Raw genomic sequence first — 23,385 nt, 5'->3', positions numbered from 1 at the left:
CACCTCAATGTCACTCACTTGAAATCTTCAGAGGATGTTGTACCACACAAAAACATAAAATAGTGTTTTTAAATTAATTTGCAAATAATACCATCACAAGTTATAAGGGATAGAGAAAAAAGTGGTATTACAAAGGATTGAGCTCATTGACTTAAAGCGGAATGTGGAAGCTTAAACCTTTGAAAAAAAAAAATAAAAAAATAAAAAATCCTGTTGGACCAGAAAATTTTGAGGCAGACAGGCCTGGGTATGGACACTGCACCTGTAGACTGTCTTTAAAGGAAAAAAAAAAAGAAAAAAAAAGTAAAAAAAAAAAGTTTAAAGTCTAATCTTTCATCCAAATTTTGAGTGAAAATGCTGTTCTGAACTGAGTCACTGTGTAGTAAGCCATAAAGAGGAAGAGATAAGTGTCCGTCAGTGGAACATGAACAGTTGAACCATGAGAAGCTGTATCTCTGTAAGCATGTCTCTTTGATGGTGTGACTGGACTTTGACTGTTGCATAACTTTCAACTTCTCAGTGGATTTTCTTTCATTATATTTTAACTACTTTTGAACTGTAACTTTTGTAAGGTATCTGAGATCTTCTGAGATATATGTGATTTACAAACTCCTAATCTGGGAATTATTAAAAGGAGATTTTGCCTATAGTATACTCCAGCACATCCCCTTGATGCCAGTTTTTTTAAAGCTAAATAAAAATACACTGCTTGTTTCTTCCTTTTCTTCTACCCATTTTTTTTTTTAACATAATAGAAAGCTACTTTTTGTGTTGGTATTATTTCTGAACTCCCACATACAGGATTTGAGTGCTTGCATGTATAAATCTATTGAATTTATCTGCAAAAGTTACCATTGTAAGTTTGTCAAGTATCTCTACCAGCCCAATGAAAAATAGCTTTGCTATCTAAAAGATCACAGATGAATATAGCTTTCTTGTTTTCAAACACTTCAGTGGTCCCATGTAATTCAGATACTGTTTTCCTCAGCTCCAGTTTTTCAGTGTTTCAACAGCTGTTAAAGAAGAGTCTCTGTTGCCCTCCTTTTATAACTATCTTTCTTTGTTGAGCACTGGCAAAGAGTCAGCAGCATTACACACTTTTTTTTTTTTTTTTTTTTAATAAAAAGGACCTAGTTTGCACTTCAGTTTCTCCACAAGAATAGAAAAATTGTGTTGTAACCTTTTTCTCTTTGTCCTTTGACCATTTCTATACATAAAAATTGTGCCGTCTCTTAACATCTCATGTATATATCATGTCAGTGATTACAGCTCTCTGAGGAAGCAAGAGAGCTAGATCTTTCCCATGAAATGATATCTAGACACTGTCTCCTTATCCCTCCTCTCCACCACAAGCTGTTTCAACATCTGTGAAATCTGTATTGTTTACAAACAAACAGAATTGCAGTGTTACAGCAGATTGTAGGCCTTGTTTATGGTGGAGAATCACATTGTGGGAGGATCCTGAAACAGGTTTTCCCACCAGGAATTAAAGAAAGACTTTGGAAAATACTTTGGTCTTTGTTTTTGTTGACTTAGTGCCCCACAGAGCCACACAGGATTTTTCCTTCATCAGCAGCAATGCAGATGAATCAGGCAATACAAAAATCATTTGTCATTTCAGCTGAGCCCTGTGAAACATTCTCTAAAGGAAGGACAAGGGCACAGGCACAATCCAGACCCTGTTGCGTGTTATTACTAATATTCTGGGTATCTCATTGAAATAACTCCTCAGTGATTATGATGTTATAAAACACACAGAAGGATATCAGATCTATCCCAAATGCATACACAGTTGAAGGCCTCAAAACAAACTAGTGTGTATTCAACCTTGGACTTGTTAGTTGCCTTCTGAACTATTCCTATCTTCCCATAAAAGTAATTACAGCATCTCTTATGCAGAAAGATAAGGCATTTACACACAGGGTTTGTCTCTCTCCTTTCCCACATGGATCTTTTTAGTTAGACACTTGAATGGTAAGAAATTACTAGAAACTCAAAAGAAAGAAAATAAAAAGGAAGAAAAGGAAAAATAAAATAAAAAAAAAGACTAAATTGTTGCAGAGTTCTGTTTGCCTGTTCTTTGTATAGGTTCGGAGACTAATTTAAGAAAAGACAAATCTAAAAATCACAAAAGAAGGAAAAAAACAGAGGGAAACAGATGAATGTATGAACAATAAGAAAGTTTTTGATGTTACTAGCTGCCTACATGCTATTTGTTTCAAATGTAATTATATGACTTAATGTATAAACAAAACACTCGTAACAGTCCTTTGTGGCCCTTTATCAAACCTTAAGTATTATCAGTGCTCTCTAAGGAAAATGAATATAAATAAGGGTAGAAACTACATTTTGTAAAGGAAATACATGAATAAACTGCTGTGATTTCATTTGTCTTTTGTTCCATCTGTTTTAATTCTTTCCAGTTTTCTTGAAAAATTATTATTTTCTCTAGGTCAAGTGTTTGCTCTAGCTCCTATTACCAGCTTTGTCAAAGTAGAGATTTGATTATCTGAGAAGGCAGTTCTCATAAAATCATAGAAACACAGAATGGCTTGGTTTGGAAGCAACTTCAAATATCACCTAGTTCCAACTCCCCTGCCATGGGCAGGGATGCCACCCTCTAGACCAAGTTGACCAGAGCCTCATCAAACCTGGTCTTGTACACTTCCAGGGATGGGGCATCCACAGCTTCTCTGGGCATCCAGTTCCTGCACCACCAGGAAGAATTTCCTTCTAATCTCTAACCTAAATCTACCTTTTAATTTAAAACTGTTCTCTCTTGTAATTATCTGTCATTACCTTGTCATTATCTGACTGAGCAAAAAGCTCTCCACCTTTTTTATGTCCCTTTTAAGTACTGAGAAGCTGCAATAAGGTCATCCTGGAGCCTACTCTTCTTCAGGCTGAACAGCCCCAGCTCTTTCAGCCTTTCTTCATAGAAGAGGAGCTCCAGCCCCTTTGATCAACTTCATGGCTTTCCTTGGGTCCCATTCTAATGGTTTCACATCCTTCTTGTGCTGGGGGCCCCAGAACTGGATGCAGTACTCAAGTGATGCCTCACAAGGACAGAGTAGAGGGGGACAATCACCTTCCTTGACCTGATGACCACTCTGGTGATGCAGCCCAGGATGCGACTGGCCTTTTGGGCTCCAAGCGTGTATTGCTGGCTCATGGTGAGTCTTTCATCCACCAGAATCCCCAAGTCCTTCTCTGCAGATCCCAATCAGCCCAATCCTGGGCTGATACCAGTAAGTTTTTCTCCCAGTCTGTACTCATGTCTGGAATTGCCCCGATATTCCTCAGATATTCAGTGATAAAAAAAAGTCTTTTCCTTGCCTTTCTTCCTTATCCCCGTCCCTGCCCCTCTCCATCTCTCTCTCCCTCTCCATATCCCACTCTCTTTCGATGTTATATTATTATAAAAATTTCATCCTACCAAGGCAGAACTCATCTTTTTCGTTTTGGTCATATACACTGATATAACATGCAAAACACTATTATTTCAATGTAGTCACTGTTCATATCTATGAGGCACGGGTGTGATCAGACACAGCATAGCGAGACAATGATGCATGAGGCCTTTAGAGTTTAGCTTTACATTTCAAGAAACAGCAAAAGAGGCCAAAGGCATATATGGCATAGCACTTTTCTTTCAGAATGAAAGAATACTAAATCTGGACATTAAATATGGACACTTAATTCAGCAAACACGAAGGGAGAATTCTAGGGAATGTAAACAGCTTGTAACTTTGCCATAAGGCAGTAGGGAAATTTTGAGATTCAAGATGGGGGAACATATGGTTTGTGCTGTAAAACATACCACATGTGTCACAGTAATCTTTTTTTACTATTTATTCTCATGTTCAAGGGCTTGGTTTCCTCTTCAGTGAATAACAATTGTCCCTAAAGGTTTACAAATAAACACAAGAGAACCTTAAAGGACAAATAACTGGAAGTTATTTAATATGTGACATCTCTATCACACTTACATAGACATATCTTGGGGTGAGTTCTTGTCCAGATGTTCCCATCCTAAACCCCAGGTCCACTTCTTCTTGATCCACTTTCTACTTATGTATATTTTTTTTCCTCAGAAGTGGATTATAGGGTAAATTTGAATCCTCTCCACATCCCACTTAATATCAAAGACTACAGAATGATGTTAAATATGAAAAGATTATGCTTTAAGTATACAAATTGAAAGGAAAAACTGTGTTACTGTTTTGTAATCCAAAATTTCAATCCAAAATCATCCTTTATACAATATTATGAAGGCTGGTATTAGAAAGGATTTGAGAAATATTGAACAGAGAACCAATCAAGCTTTTTTATTGCAAAATGACATCTTAAGTAGATCTTTCTTCTAAAACACTACATATTTCATTCTGTACAGTTTGTTTCTTGTTTTCTCTTATGTGTTACAAACATCATTTAAATATAATTGTGCTAAACAGAGAATACCTTAACTTTGAAGCTTCTTCTCAAGTTAAATTCTATTTGTAAATGCTTTACTGAACAAAATTTTTCAAACATAATTCAAATATAGTAAACGTTAAAAATATATTTTTTCATAGTTAAATCCCATCTACTCAATATTGATAAGGAATTAAAAAAAAAAAAAAAAAAAAAAAAAACAAGCTATAAAAATCAGTGCCACTAAATGTTTATTAATTATACAGTTTACTGAACACATTTGATATCATAAATCTATATCCCAAGGTATAGATGCAATTTTTGGAAGATAAACTTTAAGTCTAGTTAGACTATTTAAAAATTATAAGCAATACACTTATCATTTTATTTAAACTGATTCTGTACAGAGAGGATCATTTCATTGCATAGAAAGCACATAATTTCTTCCTTGGACATAAAAAAAGGCAGTGCATATTAAAAGTCAGTGGTGCATAGTGGGAAAAGCTGCATACAGCCTGTATTCCATTGTTTTTCAAAAATTAGCAGTAAATTTAAGTCTTATGTCTAATTTCCTTAGACATTATTTTAAACTCCAGTAACAACATGAACTGATTTAATCAACTGGTGGTGTATGAGTCGTAATGGTCAATTAGATTGGTGCAAGAATCTTTCATGGCTTTCTCAGATCCAGACTCACAAAAGACACCAGAGAAAGATAGACTACATTAGTAACATATATATATATTTTGACATGGGTACACATTGCTGCAGGTATAGTCATCAACAAAACCAAAACATACAATATTAAAACAGAAAACTGTAGACTAGTGAAAGTTGCAGAGTAGGAATGACTTAATTAGAAATTTTATGAGCACCTTATTGAGAGGCATGTGCATAGTTTTTATTACTGTAAATCTTGTTCTGGCAGCAGCAGACACGCTTGAGAATAAAAGCAGTCAGTACCTCAGACAATTCAAAATGATAGACCGTAAATTAATTTCTAATTTCAGCAGCACAGCAGAACTTGATCCTGCCACTGCAAACTCATCACAAATTTTTGGCTATGTCTGTATTGCAAAGGAGTACAGCCTTCCAGAGCAGTTCTGTGAGTGATATGCTCCAAACTCTTCCTCCTTCCTCTTCACTTTGCCATTTGCAGTAGGATCTGAAATGTACGGGAGACAGGATTTGGCACATAGAGGTTGAAAACACGCAAGTTGAAGATCACAGAATCACAGAATAGCCGAGATTGGAAGGGACCTCTGAAGATCAGATCATCTAGTCCAATGCCCGTGCCAAGCAGGATCACCTAGAGAACATTGCACAGGATGGCATCCAGGCAGGTTTTAAGTATCTCCAGAGGAGACTACATAACCTGGCAGCTCCTGGTGTGGACTGCTCATAGTGCCCTCAACTGCCCTGGCATGGAGATGCTGGTCCTCTGTGGGATGCTGCTCTGATGCCAAGTGGGTATTAAATACCTTTGGTCCTCAACACCTGCCTCATGAGTTGAACCCATGGGCAGAACCTCAAAGATTTGCAGCCCACCAGCAGTACCTCAACACCTTGCACTCCACCAGAAAGACCTCAACACCTTGCCTGCAACCAGAAGGATCTCAACATCTCACCTGTCACCAGAAGGACCTCGCACCTCTTGTCAGGAAGGACCTTGACATCTTGTGTTGCACAGGAAGGACCTCAGTTTCGCACCTTCCACTAGCGACTCCTGAACGTCTTACATTCCAGCAGTAGGATCTTGACCTCTCAAGTGTCACCAGCTAGATTCGACACAGGCTGGACGCTCAGGACACTTATGAACAGCTGCCTTTTTTGAGGCCATAGGGTGAGAGTGACTCTGTGATTACATCACATGGCTCTTGGAGCGCCCCTAATGGCAGCACTTAGGGAATTAATGTGACTATTGTGAGAAAATGCTGACATCAAATGGCTGCTTCACATTGACAGAAGCAACATCTGCCAGGCTGGGGTCCAGGTCAGGACCTCAGCCTTTTGCCTGGGAATTGTTCCTGGGAGCCAGGGATGCCCTTGATGTCCTTGCAGCTGGGTACTTGAGCACTGGAGATGTCCTGAAGACAACAAGAATCTGAGGAAAAACTTATCACCTAGAAAGGTGGAAAAGAGCCTAGGCATGAGGAAATTGGCCCAAGAAAGCAGGAACATGCATGAGAAATCAAGAGTTCTTTAAAGAATATCAGGAACATCATTAGATATCATCTGTCCAAGGAGGATGGTAGAAACGGACAGCATTTATTGGTTACTGAAGTGGTGGTGTCATAGAATCATCACAGAACCAGAGAATCACAGAATGGCTGAGGCTGGAAAGGACCTCTAAAGATCATCTAGTCCAACCTCCCTTCTGAGCAGGATCACCTAGAGCACGTTGCACAGGATAACATCCATTTTTCTTAGGATTGTCAACCAAAATGGTGAAAATAGGCCATGTATCCTATTGATCTATTCATGCTGAGACAAAGCTGAATTTCATCAACACAACTATAAGTATCAACATTTTCATTTTGTTCAAAACATTTTATTTTTTTTCCATGAATATTTGAAAAAATTGACAATATCCGATCCAAACTAGCTAGATTCCTCCTTATGGTAGATTCCATTCACACTGATATAGAAACAGAAGAAAACAAAACAAAGCTAGCAACATTGAGCTTCTTATTTTTTATGTCATTTTTTAATCAAAACCAATCTTTTTATTGGCATTTTTGTTTGAATTGTTCTCTACTGAATCCCCATTCTTTATGAATGACACTTGAATAGTAACGAAAAATGATAACCTTGTTTCAGAGCAGCACCGCGTAACTGTACAAAATTAGCCTTTATGGAAGAAAGAAATGAGGGCAAGGGGAACAAAGTGAGGAAGACTTAGAAGCCACACTAGATCAGTTATAACCTACATCTATGATCCACCAGTGATCTACTGAGAATTGCTGGCTGTAAATTGCAAAGTAATAACAGCCCTTATTTAAAGCAGTAAAGCTACAAGACACTAAGCTAAAAGTGCATGGCCATCTGAATGTACGATTTTACATTCAAAAACCTGTTGGAAGTACCATAATATATCAAAACGTTCTTTATATGCAAATCAAAAAAAAATTTTGGTGTTGTATTTGCTTAACCATAAAATTAATCTTGATTTTAAGATGTCACTATAAATTTTGATAAAAGATTCATCTAGTTTAGTTAAGGTTATGTAATTTACATTTAATTTAAATTACAGGTTCCAAATTCCAACCTTTGCATCTTAAAGATTTTTCTTATAGGCTCACCTCTTCCCCAATTTCAAATATTTTTTTTCTTTAATATGTGTTTGTGAAAATTGGTATGTAAACATAATATGTGGGTAATAGGTGGGTAGTGATTCACAAAAGCTGTAAGGGAAAACAGTGTAAGGCTATGTAGCATAAGAAGAGAACAAAAGAGCAGACTTCACATAGATTACTTTTGCTACGTAAACTTGTAATATATTGCAGCGTTCTCAGTAGCGTATTCTTAAGTGAAAATTCTGATTACTTTTGATCTTTAAAAGAGTTTTGTGGCTCTTCCTGTTCCTTGTAGCAAACAAGGATTAGACTCACCAGTTCTATCACCTAGGCAGGAATTGTGTTGCTCAACCTGCAGTGAATGGATAGCTTAAAATAACAAACACAGGAGACACACACACACACATCCACATGCACAACAATGTTCTATTGTTATTTCTTGAGAAAAAACATTAAGATATCTGGTGATTCACAGGTAAGTTTTACTTCAGCCTAAGTATTGGTGAAACTGAAAGAAAATATCAGATCCAGTGCCCCCAGATAGATTTTTTTTTTTTTTTTTTTTTTTATATTCTACTATTCACAAGACTGTCAATGCATTGGTACATTAACCTTTTAGAGAAGTCATATTGCTATAATTATGTTTCCAGATTCAAATTCTAGGTGCTAGAAGGCCAAGAATTTGGCACACGTAAGACCTTTCATTGGGTAGATGGTCTACCAAAGCAGTCTGTGATTCCCCTGCTAATTATTACAGCATAGAGCTGTTTGGATTCCAGGGTAAACTGCTGTTTTCAAGAGCCATTTTTATAATCACCCATGAAAAAAGAACTTCTGAAATTCATAGTTCACTTTTTAGTTATTAATTAATGAGGCCCATTAAAAGTTCAATAAGTTGGTTCACCTGGATTGGGGCAATCCCTGGTGTTAGTATAGACTGATAGATGAATGGATGGAGAGTAGGAATGCAAAGAAGAACCCATATTGATGGATTAAAAACTGGAGATGAGTCAGCAGTGTGCTTTCTTAAATGTTGTCTTTCAGACTGAGATCACCCATCATTCATGATACAAGTTCCGTGGAATCATCCTAGATTCACAGCTAGATTTTCTCTCAAAGGGAAAACTGATCTATGTCTGGTGTGATTTAAATGCAGATTTCTGAGAATGTTCTTTTTCTTTGATAGATATCCTTCCTCTTTATTAAATGATTTAAAAATAAAATTATGCTTAATATAACAAAATAAAATATTTTAAACTATACAGTTTTATGATTTTTTTTTTATTTGTTGTTAAATGTGATGGCTTTCTGTTAGCCACAAAATTTAGAATTGATTTCAAAATTTTCAAATTTCCTGTCTTCCAGCCACATTTACTGAACAAGTTTATTTAGCTAATTTTTTTTCAAGCATGCTTCTTTCTTTGTGGGGAAAGCCTCTATTTTATAGAGAAGCCTACAAAAATGCATATATAGAATAGGGTATTTAGTACACAACTTGAATCTTGGGGACAGATAGTAGAATCCCTGATTGTTTCTAAACTGTTGAGCATGACAGAAGGATTGGAAAGGTGAATGGTGTGGAAATGATGCACTAATGTTGCCTGAGACTTAGGAAACAACGCTTTTTCTTTTTTTTTTTTTTTTTTTTGCTTCCTATTAACTGGTTTGTTTTATAACATTCTCCTACAACTGTGTACAATAATAATTTACACAGTTATAAGTATAGTAGTGTGCTCCTCTTCATAAATAGTACTTGCTTGAGATTTGGAAACATACCTGCATTATTTACCTGAATTAGTTCTTACAAGCTTAAATCATAAAAATATATAATTCCCATAAAGAATTTAGGTATCCTTTTTTACACTTTTTTGACATGATTAGATAGATAGGACAATCTACCCTTGCAGTATTTACACATATCTAGAGTTTTGTGGAGGATGCACAAAGATCCACTTCAAGTTTTTTAAAGGTCAGGGCAATGCATAAGCTCAGAAAACTTTTTGGGTCTCACTTTTTCCTTTTCCTTTAAAGAACAATTGCCTCATTTAGAAATAATTGGTATTCACAAAGGAAATGCACATGTTCTGAAACCTAGTAATTTCCAATTGCCAAGATACCTAATGAGTTGTCTTAACAAGATTACCAAACATATAAAAGGAACTAATTGCATTGCATTTAATTCTGAAATCACAACTAGATGCAAAATAGGTTTTGCAGCTGGCATTTTGCTGGCAATGCAAGACGAAAATGAGGAGGTAGCTAGAGATCAAGGGACCATCCTGCTCAGTTTTCAGGAAGAGTCACTCCTTCCTCCCCAAATAGACACCAAAATTATAAGCCATTATTGCTTGAAGAGAGAAACATTTTCACAATGTGTGACATGACAAAAGATTAGTCAAACACATCCATTCTCCAGAAACGTCTTTAATTAACTGTTTTTCATTTATTTATTTAAATTGTTATCTACTATTCAGATAGGAACAGACAGGTATTATTTCATGATACAATTTAATGTTTATGTATTCCATACATCTTTTTATCTCTCTCTTATCAAACTGTTTCCACACTCACCGATAAAAACTGTTGCCAGTACTCCCCAGTGCTTGAATCTCTTCCTTAATTACTGATTTAAAAAATATATTATTGTTCCTTTTGTCTGAATGCACTATTTTTCTATACTTCAAAACAGGTAAAAAAAAATAATTTGTTGTTGTTTTACTTTAAATCTGATTCATCCTTTGCTTTATTCTTGCTCATACATTCACTGCACTCTCCAGCTCTAATCTTACATGATTTCTAGGATTTGATTCTTGTCATATTTTCAGAGAATATTATCCACCCTGACATGAAATGTAATGGATTTTTTTTCTTTTCCTATAGTTGCATTAAGGTAATTGCTATCAATACACCTATTTTCAATGTGTTACACAGTTTTATTCAATAAATAAAACACAATATATATATTTTTCCACTTTTTTTTCTTTGATTTTCAAATCATTATAAATTCTTATTAAATGTCTTATGGATTGAAGCTGAGGACATTTGGGTTATCTAGTCTGGGGAACAGAACATTAAGATGTGACCTCATTGCTCTCTGCAGTTTCTGTAGGAGAGGAAGTGCAGAGGGAGGTGCTGATCTTTTCTCTTTGGTAACTAATGACACGATGTGTGGAACAACACAAAACTGTATCCAGGGAGGTTCAAATGACATCAGAAAAAAAATCTGTACTGTGAGGGTGGTCAAACATTGGAACAAGCTTCCTAGTGAAGTAGTTGATGCCCCATGCCTGTCAGTGTTCAAGAGATATTTGGACAATGTCTTCAATAACAAGCTTAAACTTTTAGTTAGCCCTGAAGTTGGGATGCATGGTCTTTAAAGGTCCTTCCAACTTTTCCTTGTTTTCCTTTTTCCCTTCCCCTTCCCCTTCCCTTTGTTTTTCTTCTTCCTCTTCCCTTCCCTTCCCTTCCCTTCCCTTCCCTTCCCTTCCCTTCCCTTCCCTTCCCTTCCCTTCCCTTCCCTTCCCTTCCCTTCCCTTCCCTTCCCTTCCCTTCCCTTCCCTTCCCTTCCCTTCCCTTCCCTTCCCTTCCCTTCCCTTCCCTTCCCTTCCCTTCCCTTCCCTTCCCTTCCCTTCCCTTCCCTTCCCTTCCCTTCCCTTCCCTTCCCTTCCCTTCCCTTCCCTTCCCTTCCCTTCCCTTCCCTTCCCTTCCCTTCCCTTCCCTTCCCTTCCCTTCCCTTCCCTTCCCTTCCCTTCCCTTCCCTTCCCTTCCCTTCCCTTCCCTACCCTACCCTACCCTACCCTTCCCATGTATTTTGCTTAGAATTGTTTCTAATTTCAGGAAAATACCTGTGATAAAGCACCATCGATATTTCATGTATTGTATATTTTTATTGTTTAACCACTACTTGAAACTTGGCATTTTTAATGTTGTAGATGGTTATGAATGACCATTCTAATCAACACCAACTAGTGGTAGGCTCATGCAGCACTAAAACAGAAATTCATGATAGTGGAATGTTAAAGAATGAGACTAAATCCCCCTTTTTTTTTTTTTTTTTTTTTTTTTTTTTGGCCTTCACATTGAGGCAGGTAAGAAATTTGTGAACAGGTTCAGCATATTTCTTCATGGAATTTGTTCTGTAACATTTGAAATAATCTTTACACACTTGCACTTTAGGCAATTTTCCACAAACTAAGTATGAAAGCAGTTATTACCTTCTTCAAAAATATTGTTCAAGACTACCTACAAGAGATTAAGTAAATTAGGTGGAGGCACCAGGACCTTTTCTAATGCAACATTCCTCTGGTCACTATTTATTAGTGCTGTATGACTTTTTATCTGAATCAAAGAAAAAAATAAAAATCCTTCTGTTCCTCATTATGTAATGAATAATTTGTATGTGTCAACTTGGGAAAAATAATAACATTTTTTACTGTGTTTTTCTTTAAAAGACCTTTGAACATTAAATGATGCTAGTAAGATCCAGGTTCCAAGAAACCAGAGAAATAGTGTTCTTTTACCTTCATAAACTGACCTGTGAAGTTCCTTGTGAAAGAAAGTTTTGCATACAAAAAGTTAAAGAGGACACTAGACAAGGTCTTGGAAGAGAATCCATTGAAGATCTTGAAATGTGTAGAAGTAAACAATTCATATAATATCTGACTTAAAAATAGTTGGAATTCAAAGAGTAATAGAGAAAAGTGTCTTAAACATGTGGTTCATTTTTATTCTTCCCTATATATCAGCTTATATTTATGGTTAAAGAAAAAATACTGGAATAGACTGGTCTTGACCTCATGCAACATTGCCCCTCTGTTTTTCTGGTGATGCAAACAAAGCTTTTGAGATCCATGGGCAGTTTCATCATTGTATTGTATGTACATCTCCAATCTCTCAAATAAGTCAGGGCATGACCAAAGGAGTCACAGGAAATCTAACTCAGCCCTTTTACTCACAAATGAGATTTCTTCTATTCAGTCAGCTCTAAGTGCTTCTATTGTTAAAGGCATATATCAATTTCACTTTCAATTTCTATTCCAAATAGGTACCAGCAGAAAATAATGTTGCAGAGGAATAACCAAAACCAAAACTTAACCTGATAATATCTTTCTTTATCTCATATTTTTATTAAAAATATTCCATACGAATGATCTTAAATATTGTAGCTGTTGAGAACTGAGATGGACAAATTGTGAAGTACATTTATATATTTTTCTCAAGCAAAACAGCATACATTTTTATACCTCTTCACAAGATGTGTGCCATATTTTCTGTAAATACACAATACTTTTCTTCATTTAATCATCACAAAGCTAAAATTAATCATGCTTGTAAAATTTTACTATCATATTATTGTTCTGCACATCTGTTTGAGGCTCTGCTAAGATTAACTGAAAGGCTTGAGTAAAAATAGAAAAATAGACACAGCTGCAAGTAAAAAAAAAAAAAAAAAAAAAGAAAAGAAAGAAAACATTGAATGAGAAATGATGTAATATACACAATGATGTTTCCTCCTCTATTTCACCTACACACACTCTAACTCCTGCAGTGTTGTTGTTTTCCTTTAATTTCAATAATATTTCCCCTAGTCACTAATCATTGTGCTTCCTTTCTTCTCTGTTGAACTGGCTGATTGGCCTCTTCTAACAGGTAACTAGTGTTCGTACTAGATGGAATGACTTCAAGTTGTGCCAGGATTAGGTTAGAAATTAGGAGACATTTCTTCTCAGAAAGAGTAGTCAGGCATTGGAACGGGTTGCCCAGGGAAGTGGTGGAGTCACTGTCCTTGAGGGTGTTCAAGGAAAGGTTGGACCTGGTGCTTAGGGGCATGGGTGACATTGGTGTTATGGTAATGGTTGGACCAGATGATCTTGAAGGTCTTTTACAACCTTGCTGATTCTGTGATTCCACGAACCTTTATATGCAGCAGATTACAGAAGTGGGAATATTGTAGAGGTCCTGAACCAAAAAGAAGTGTCTTTTGCTTTGAAAGTGTTTCTTTCCTGATCCTTTTGAGGTAGTTAGCAGAGCTACTGTGTTCTCTTTTCTTTATCTTTCCATTTTTACCAAAAGTGCAACTTTTCCATTTCAGACATTGCAAGGAAGAGTGCTTAGACATTGTCTTAACAATAAAATAATAGTTAAAGGAGAGACAGAAGAAACCCTTCCATATATCCCTTTGAGGACTCTTTTGGTATAACAGAATTATTGACAGAGGAAGTTACACGTGGTGGCTTTACCTTGCTGCGCAGCACTCCACCACAACCACTCTCTCACCCCTCTCCTTAGAAGAGGAGGAGAAGAAAGTATTCTGGAAAAGAAAAAAAAGGCTTGCAGGTTGAAATAATTTAAGGTAAAAGTAAGAGGGAAAAACAAACAAACAAACAAACAAACAAACACCACCATCAACAAAACAAAACAACAACAACAAAAAAACACAAGCAAAGGCCACACAGAAGCAAAGAAAGAGAAAGAAAAAAATATTCTCTACCTCCCATCAATGAGTGATGTTTAGCCATGTCCCAGGAAACAGGCCCTCAATACGCACAACAGTTGTTTGGGAGGACAGATGTCTTTATAATGAGAGCCCCTTCTCTCCTTTCCCTTGTCCACCTTTTATTGATGAGTATGATGTCCTATGGCATGGAACATCCCTTTGGTCACTTTAGTAAGCTGTTCTGGTGATGTTCTCTACCCGCTTCTTGCCCACCCACAGCTTAATGGCTCTAGGGGTTTTTTGGGGGGAGTCTTGTCACTGTGCCAGTATTGCTCAGCAATAGACAACACTTTGGTGAGATATCAATGCTATTCTAGCTACAAGTACCAAAACACAACACTAATATGGGCTGCTGCAGGAAAGTTAGCTCCATCCCAGTCAGACCCAGTACAACATATATATCCATTCACATCAATACCCAGCTGGCCACAGGGATGCTGTTCTGTAGAATTAAGACAGAAAACAAACAAACAAACAAAAACTTGATCAGATAATTTTTTTGTCTTGGTGTCTTGGTCACCTTATCTTCAAACCTGTGTGTTTCTAAGGAAACATGACTTGAACCCTTTTCCAGGTTGGTAAAGCACCCATGTACCCTCTGTTATCTCTAAAGCTGGGTGCCTACAAATTACACTGTGATGTTCACATGCACAATGTAGCTAACAGCTAACAGAATCAAAACTTTAATCTTATGAGCTGGTACATTTGATGAGTATAAAATATAAAGATATGTACTAATATACACTGCAACCCTATTACAATTTGAAACAGTATCAAGCATTTTTATGAACACATTTATATGAACAACATATTGGCATTGTCTCTTTCAATCACAACAAATCAGTTCAGTTATTATTTAATTTGTTGATTAAATGATATTCTCAATATAGTTACTTTTATCTGTTGCAGGACCCCAGTAAAAGCTTAAAAAACACCAAAAAGCCAGACAAGGAAACAACAATTTAATCATAAAAATGTAAAAATAAAGATACTACAGAACTCCTGAAACAGAGAAAACATCTCACTTGTCAGTCAACATCCAGCTCCTAGAACTGCAACCAGCAAAAAGCTCTATGCATAATAAAATGACATCTACTTCTACAGTCCCAATGCAGGAGAAAATGAGATTGCATATACTACTACAAATCTCTAGGCTTACACTTAGGTAACACCCAAGTAAAAAGATCATAATGCACCCCCTAAGTTTCACTAGTGTATATCTAACTATAACATGGGGGGAAAAAAAATTACCACTTTTCTGTAGTGTGAAAGAGAGTAAATGCAAATGTTATTAGCGTAATGCAAGCATGTAAAGGAACCACTGCATACCTTTAATTTTAGCTCTCCCACAGTGTACACTCTCAGATGGTTTAGGGGAGAATAGTGAGGCATTGAGAGGAGTAGAGCAAAGCATATTTCTTTTTCCTCTCTTAAGACCAGATAGAAATGTCTTCTGCAAGACTGTAATTACAGCACTGTATTAATAATGCTGAAAAGGTCAAATTCTTTTTTCTAAGTTGCTTGATGTGAGCAACCCTGGAAACACCATTTCCACTAAGTTAAAAAAATAAATAAATAAAATAAAATAAAATAAAATAAAATAAAATAAAATAAAATAAAATAAAATAAAATAAAATAAAAGGAGAAGAAAGGAGGACAAGCATCCAAATAAATATAATGAATTTTTCTAAGCATATATATATCTAACAATATGTCATTTATAACACCTGTGAAAATACAATACAAACAAACTAACAAACAAAAAAACACAAAAACAGCAACTTGCACTCAAAATAAATGGTCAAAGAAAAAATCTGCCCTCTTGCATATGAAATTTCTGATTGCTGTCCCATTTTATGTGGTTAAAGGTGCAATGATGTTATTTTTAGCAATTACCAATGTTTTCTGCAAAGCCATTTAACTTTAATTAGCATGAATGATAATGAACTTAGCTTTTTCTGGTAAATATGGTCATCTTTATTTTTATTTTTTATTTTTTTTTTGTATTAAGTGAAATCTTTACCCTTAACAACTTTTCCCTGTAACTCTGTTTTGTATAGAATAAAAATTCAGCTATTTTTCCAATTCATATCGTAATATTACATTCTGGAGAGTGAAGTGGTGTGATTAGAAATGGGTTGAACGTTGAAACCCCAAATCATAGAATCATAAAATCATTAAGGTCGGAAAACACCTCCAAGATCATCTGGCCCATTTTTTTTTTTTTAACCATAAATATTCACTGATGTTTATCTTACACATATTCATGCTGAATGCTTTTTTGTGTGTTATCTCTCAGCTTGGCTATCAAACCAGGATGACTTCTTGTCCCTAGTCTCTACTAACATGTACAGATCTTTAAGCTCTGTATCTCGACTGCATGTTTTGTGAATCATATATAAATGATAATTAAAAACAAGCAAAGAAACAAACAACCCCACCTCCCCCCCAATATTTTATTGCTTATATATATATTGCAATAATAATAAGAGAAACTAGTCTTGAGTATGTGAGCTTTATGTTTTTAATATGGCCATCTTTGCCATACATATATTACACACCAGTATTGTAAGCAAGAATGGATACAGACAGGATGTAGAAGAGTAGATAAGTTCATGCCATATGACATATGATTAAAAGAATGAATGATAAGTCATAGGTAAAGGAGTTTAGACTTGCGTACAGTTTCGTATGATCCATGTGACATCTAAGTAAGATTTTTTAACATCCTATTTTTGTGTGTACACATTTTTTTAAAAATATAGTTTACTGCAGTAAGTTACAAATGTATCTATATGGGTTTTCATCATCGTGCACATGAACTCTGTTCACATTTACATCTTTGCCACCACTCTGCTTATGGTTTGCAACACAAAGGAGAGCCTGTATTTTGCTTTATAGTGTGGGTGCAAAGCGCAGATCACAACATCATCCAGTAAAATGATATAAAGATGTGACAGAAACAGGAATGTTTTATGCCATTAAAAATGGTAATTAGTAATAAAAACTCTGTCTATTCCTTGTAACAACATCTGTCTGAGCCTTCATTATAATTTGTAATATAAATTATCCTTAAATATATACCATACCTGCAATTTTTACATGGAGACAGTGACTCTCTCAAGACATTTTAACATGTTCAGATATTAGTTCTGAAGTCTTCTGGACAAGCTTTTAATTGCTTACCCAATAACTTTTTATCAAAGGTATTTGATTGGAAGCCAAGCTGATCTTATTAAATGCATAAATGTTTTTGCAAGTTATTTTTGCAATCCACTGGGACAAATCAAAACCAAGGTTTTTAACGTATGAATTGTTCATATAAATGCAAAATGAAGTTGCAGTTCTTTAAGGCATGTCTCCACATGTCTCTCTTACAGAGAGACGTCTCTCTGTAAGAGAGACACGTGGAACACATATTTTATTTTTTACATAATGGTGTAAAGATTACATCCCCCCCATTGAGTTTTAAGGTAAGGCACATTAAAATTTACTTTCATTCTTCCAACAAGTATAATAGAGAAATTTGTCTGATGTGATTGCTTATTGTCAACACTTCTGTGGAAATCATGAACTTACAATATTATTTTACTAAAGTTCATACAGAAGCAATTATTTTGTTACTGTTTTACTTAGGTGAATAATACTTTCCTTAAACAAATGGACTAGAGGGAGATTAAGGAAAAATAAAAGCATGTGAAAGTAGACAGATTTGGATTTCTTTGAAGATGCCAAATGTAATATTTTGACTCTGAATTTTAACTTGCAAGCTGGCAGCAACTAAAGTCTGAATTTACATTAGGAAATTACATCCAAATGTTGTGCACACGACTGGTTCCTCTCATTTGTGTCAGAGGTGTAGTTCATCCAAATTATATTGCTTTCTTTAAAGGTATTTGAAGAAGGAGAAAGATCTGCTGAAGGAGAGAACGTGTAGTCCTGTGTGACAGCAATGCTGTTTAGTCACCTGACAGCACTTCCTCCTTCAGTCTTGACAGATTCATATTATTACCTTAAATACTACTCATAAAATTATGATCAAATAATGCAAGTATCATGAATTGTGTCCAGCAAGTCTACTCAGAGATTCTCAGTAGCACTGGATTTACTACATTAAAAGATTTTCCCTTAGTTTTCTTTAACTAACTGATGCATACAGAAATGAGACTCCTTTGAGATTTTTCCTTGGCAGGCAGTAGAAACTGGTGCATATGTATGCTTACGCCACATTACCATAGATGGAAACTTTATGAAAATAAATGATATATATATATAAATATTTGTACTGGACACCCATAACAATATATCTTGTCTGTACTATTTTCTTTTGTTGTTTCTAAAACTTGTAGTTGAAACTATAGGCCTGTTTGACCTCAGTGCCAGGGAAACTCATGGAGAAGATTATCTTGAGTGTAATCACGCAGCATTTGCAGGGCCACCAAATGATCAGGCCCAGTCAGAATGGGTTTATGAAAGGCAGGTCCTGCTTGACGAACCTGATCTCCTTTGACAAAGTGACACGCTGGGTGAACAAGGGAAAGGCTGTGGTCTACCTTGACTTCAGCAAGGCTTTTGACACCATTTCCCACAGCATTCTCCTCAAGAAACTGTCTGCTTGTGGCTTGGACTGGTGTATGCTTTGATGGGTTGGAAACTAGCTGGGTAGCCAGGCCCAGAGTCGTGGCGAATGGAGTTAAATCCAGTTGGAGGCCGGTCACTAGTGGCGTCCCCCAGGGCAGGGCTCAGTACCGGGGCCAGTTCTGTTTAATATCTTTATTGATGATCTGGATGAGGGGATCGAGTGCACCCTCAGTAAGTTTGCAGATGACACCAAGTTAGGTGTGTGTGTTGATCTGCTCAAGGGTAGGAAGGCTCTGCAGGAGGATTTGGACAGGCTGGACCGATGGGCTGACGCTGACTGTATGAAATTCAACAAGGCCAAGTGCTGGGTCCTATACCTGGGGCACAACAACCCCAAGAAATGCTACAGGCTGGGAGATGAGTGGTTGGAAAGCTGCCTGGCAGAGAAGGACCTGGGAGTGATGGTGGATAGTCGGCTGAATATGAGCCATCAGTGTGCTCAGGTGGCCAAGAAGGCCAAAAGCATCCTGGTTTGTATAAGAAACAGTGTGGCCAGCAGGTCTAGGGAAGTGATTGTCCCCCTGTACTCGGCTATGGTGAGGCTGCATCTCGAGTACTGTGTTCAGTTTTAGGCCCCTCACTACAAGAAGGACATCGAGGTGCTCGAAAGAGTCCAGAGAAGGGCAACAAGGCTGGTGAGGGATCTGGAGGACAAGTCCTATGCGGAGCAGCTGAGGGAGCTGGGATTGTTCAGCCTGGAGAAGAGGAGGCTCAGGGGTGACCTTATTACACTCTACAGGTACCTTAAAGGAGGCTGTAGCGAGATGGGGATTGGTCTATTCTCCCACATGCCTGGTGACAGGATGAGGAGGAATGGACTAAAATTGTTCCAGGGGAGGTTTAGGTTGGATATTAGGAAGAACTTCTTTACTGAGAGGGTTGTTAGGCATTGGAATAGGCTGCCCAGGGAAGTGGTTGAGTCACCATCCCTAGATGTCTTTAAAAGACATTTAGATGTAGAGCTTAGTGATATGGTTTAGTGGAGGACTGGTTAGTGTTAGGTCAGAGGTTGGACTTGGTGATATGGGAGGTCTCTTCCAACCTAGATGATTCTGTGATTCTGTGAACATTTTCAGGGTGTAAGAAAGTTCTTTAGCCACTTATGTTTTAGAAAATCTTGCCCAAAAAATGCATCTAAAAGGAAAAAGTCAGTTCATAATCTTCTCCAAACAGAAAAAAATATGAAATTGATCAGAAGTCCTACTCGTCTCTTGCCTTCAGAGACAATTTTTACTTTGGGAACACTTTGTAACAAAAGCATAGCTGTCATGCTCAAATGTAGATAGATGTGATATTCAGAAAAGAGAGCTTCTAGTCAAATAGCTGTTTTCAGTTAAATTAATTCCACTTTTCTTTCCAGAAAGTGAGACACTGTACACCTTTGATGCAAAAGAGATATAAGACTTTCAGTTTTAGTGCATCAGTGCTCTCAATGTTTTGTTTTGAAAACAAAGCCATAGGTGCACTAGAATAATCACTTGTGGACTGCTATATAAATTAAAAGAGCAGGACTGAAGATTTTCCCCCCAAAAAAGACAAAGGGAGGAAAACTGTTGATCATCACTTGCCCAACACATGTTTAAAATTAACATGCTATGACTTAATCTCTTTAGCAGATACATGGAAAAAATAAAAATTCTGCAGCATACAACTGACACAAATGAACCATTCGTGAATCCTTACTTGGAGAAGGTAAACATATGAAAGGATAAAGATGCAGATTCTCCTCTTCTGTTGGAAGTCTGCAGCCATTTGTCAATGTATTGCTTGTTACTGTGAGATAAGAATTGAAATTCACATCAAATAAACATTTTCTAATTGGTGTCATTTAATAGATCTTGGTTGTATATAGAGTAAGAGAGAGATCTCTGAAACTGGATAGTCCAATATGACCCTAGGTTCTTAGAGTTATTAGAGTTATTATTATTATTATTAATAATAATAATTTTATTAATTTTATTTATCATTTATTATTATTTTGCTTTTTGAAACAGAATTAGTCATGTCTGAGACAGAAAATTTCTGAAGTGATTCTGTTTGAGGGGCAAATTGTTTTTTAAAGGGAAACAGGAGTATCTTCAATGAACCTGAAAATCAACAAAAATAAATGTTCTTTTCTTGTAGTGCTCCTCTTCATTTTCACAGTAACCTCACCTTAGGGTTTCCACTGCAACTATGAGATGACTGAGGAAGTCTTTAAAATGTTGACTGAAAGTTCAGATCATTCTGAAATTTAGGGGGAATATATATATATTAATTCATTTATTTTTTGTCTCCTCAAAACTCATGTTGGCAAAAAAACTGTTCCTGAGTCAGTCTGAATATCTGTTCATAGTCCTTTCTCAGTTGAAATGGTGAAGATTTGACAATCTGAACCCCCAATGATACTATTCTTGTTTCTAGCTATTGGAAGACAGTTATTTGGCCAAATTTAATAATAGAAAGTACATATCTAGCTAATTTTCCTTCATCATTTCCTTCATCACAATTTTTCTTGATTTAAAATTTCACTTTTAAATTATCCTCTCCATTTAGCTGTAATGCACATTGATAGCTGTCTAGTCTTGTTCTGCTAATTTCTGTTCTTTCTCATATCTGAAATTGGTCATTTCTGTTCATAGAAAATTTGGCCCTATTGAAAAATGTTGAATTATACCTTTCATAGTAAATAGTAGAGTCTTAGAGAACATGCATTGTTATTGCATTCATTCAGCATATTAAGTTGCACCCTTAAAATATACATTGTATGAATACATTAGCTTTTTAAGTTCATTCAAATTATATTATTTTTGTTCAGCTCTGTGTTTAGCTTTAATGTTGAATTATTGGAAACATAACAGAAATCTCTGCTTTCAGAAATACTTACATTTCTTCTCATTTATTTTCATAGGGTATAACTGAAAGCATAGGTCTTTCCCATGAGTTGAAAAAGACAAAACAGGTCTAAAAAATGAAGTTCATTTCGTTAATATATTTCAGAATACAAGTCTACATATATAGGATAGTAACTGAGAAGTCTTCTTTGGAAAATTAGAAAAAAAAGAAATTGAGACATTTTTATTTTCAAAGACTCCTATAACTGTTGCTCTAATATCACTGAGGCCCACCTGTGTGGAGAGATGTCTTTGTGTTTTTTGAGAAGATATATTTTTGACAGGAATCACATACAAAAAAAAAAAAAAAAGACAATGGATTGATGGATTGTTTGACTTTAACTCATTCAATTTATTACTAAGAACAGTAGTAGAGAAAATATATGCTAAATATGTGCTTTTGGGTTCATGTAAGGTTTTAATAGAAATTATACAACACACTAACATAATAAAACCTAAACACTGGAACTGATATTGATGTCCCAAAGACAGGGGCCATAGACCAATTCCTTTTAGCTTGTCTCTGTGACAAGCTTGAGTGAATGGATCGTCAGACTGCAATCCTGTGTTTTACTTATAGACTTCACCTAGTGCTGCCAGATAATGTGTGATTTTCTCAGTCGTTTTGCCAACAGGGAAACAGGAACAACAATAAAATTGGGCTGTTGTCCTGAATATTGTCTTTATATATAAATATATCTTTATATATAAATATATCTTTATATATACATATATACATATATATATATATATACATATATGAATTCTGGCTAATAATTCTGGTTGTAATCCCATTGTAATCCCATTTTTTTTACATCCTTTTCTGCAGAAGGCTGTAGGTGGGCTGGACATATATCACCCTTCCTGTCAGTAGTTTCTCTAAAATGTGCAGTCTTTGTTTCTTTTTTTTTTGGTTCTGTTTTGATCCTGTTCAGCCATATCCCCAAGTAACTACACAATGTTGACGATCATCGTAAAAAAGCAAACTTTTAAAATGGTTACATGATATTCTTGAAATGAAACTCCCTTCATCCTCCACCCCTCCCTTCCCCAGTTTAACCGCCATACTTAGAAACAGTGTCAGACAGCCCAGACTACTAAAAATAACACTGTGCCTGGTAAGTCATGAAAACTAATGCTTAGAAACCGATATCTTTGTTTTATTCTCTAATAAAATACAGAATTGCACAAACAAACAAGTTGGCACACAGGACTGCCAACCTCAGCCTACATTTCCAGCAACTATATAATTAAAATAACTATGTGTCTGCAGAACAATATTTGCTTAGTTGAAGCAGTTAATTATGAAAAGACCCCATACTGTTGAAAATAATATTAAGGCATTTTATACTCTGGGCTTTATTAAGCCAACTCTTCCTCTCGTCTTCCAAAAGATCTCTCTCAGTGCGCCAATTTTTTTTTCTCTACAGAAGAGCTTCTACTAAACGTAATAGCGGATTTTTTTTTTTTTTAACAGACCATACCATCCTCTAGGACAAAGCTATTTCTTCCCACTTTATACATGTATGGTGTCATACTGCTTTCTATTACCATAGAAATATAAACAATTCATAAGAAGTTTTCAGTGTTAGTAGAAAAAAGTACACATGCGTCTTCAGAGACCTTTCTTGCAAAGGCAGTTTGCCTTATCTTGTCTTACAGCACA

This window comes from Anas acuta, chromosome 2, assembly GCF_963932015.1.
Source record: "Anas acuta chromosome 2, bAnaAcu1.1, whole genome shotgun sequence".
Classification (NCBI taxonomy): domain Eukaryota; kingdom Metazoa; phylum Chordata; class Aves; order Anseriformes; family Anatidae; genus Anas; species Anas acuta.
This window is presented reverse-complemented; position numbering follows the sequence as displayed.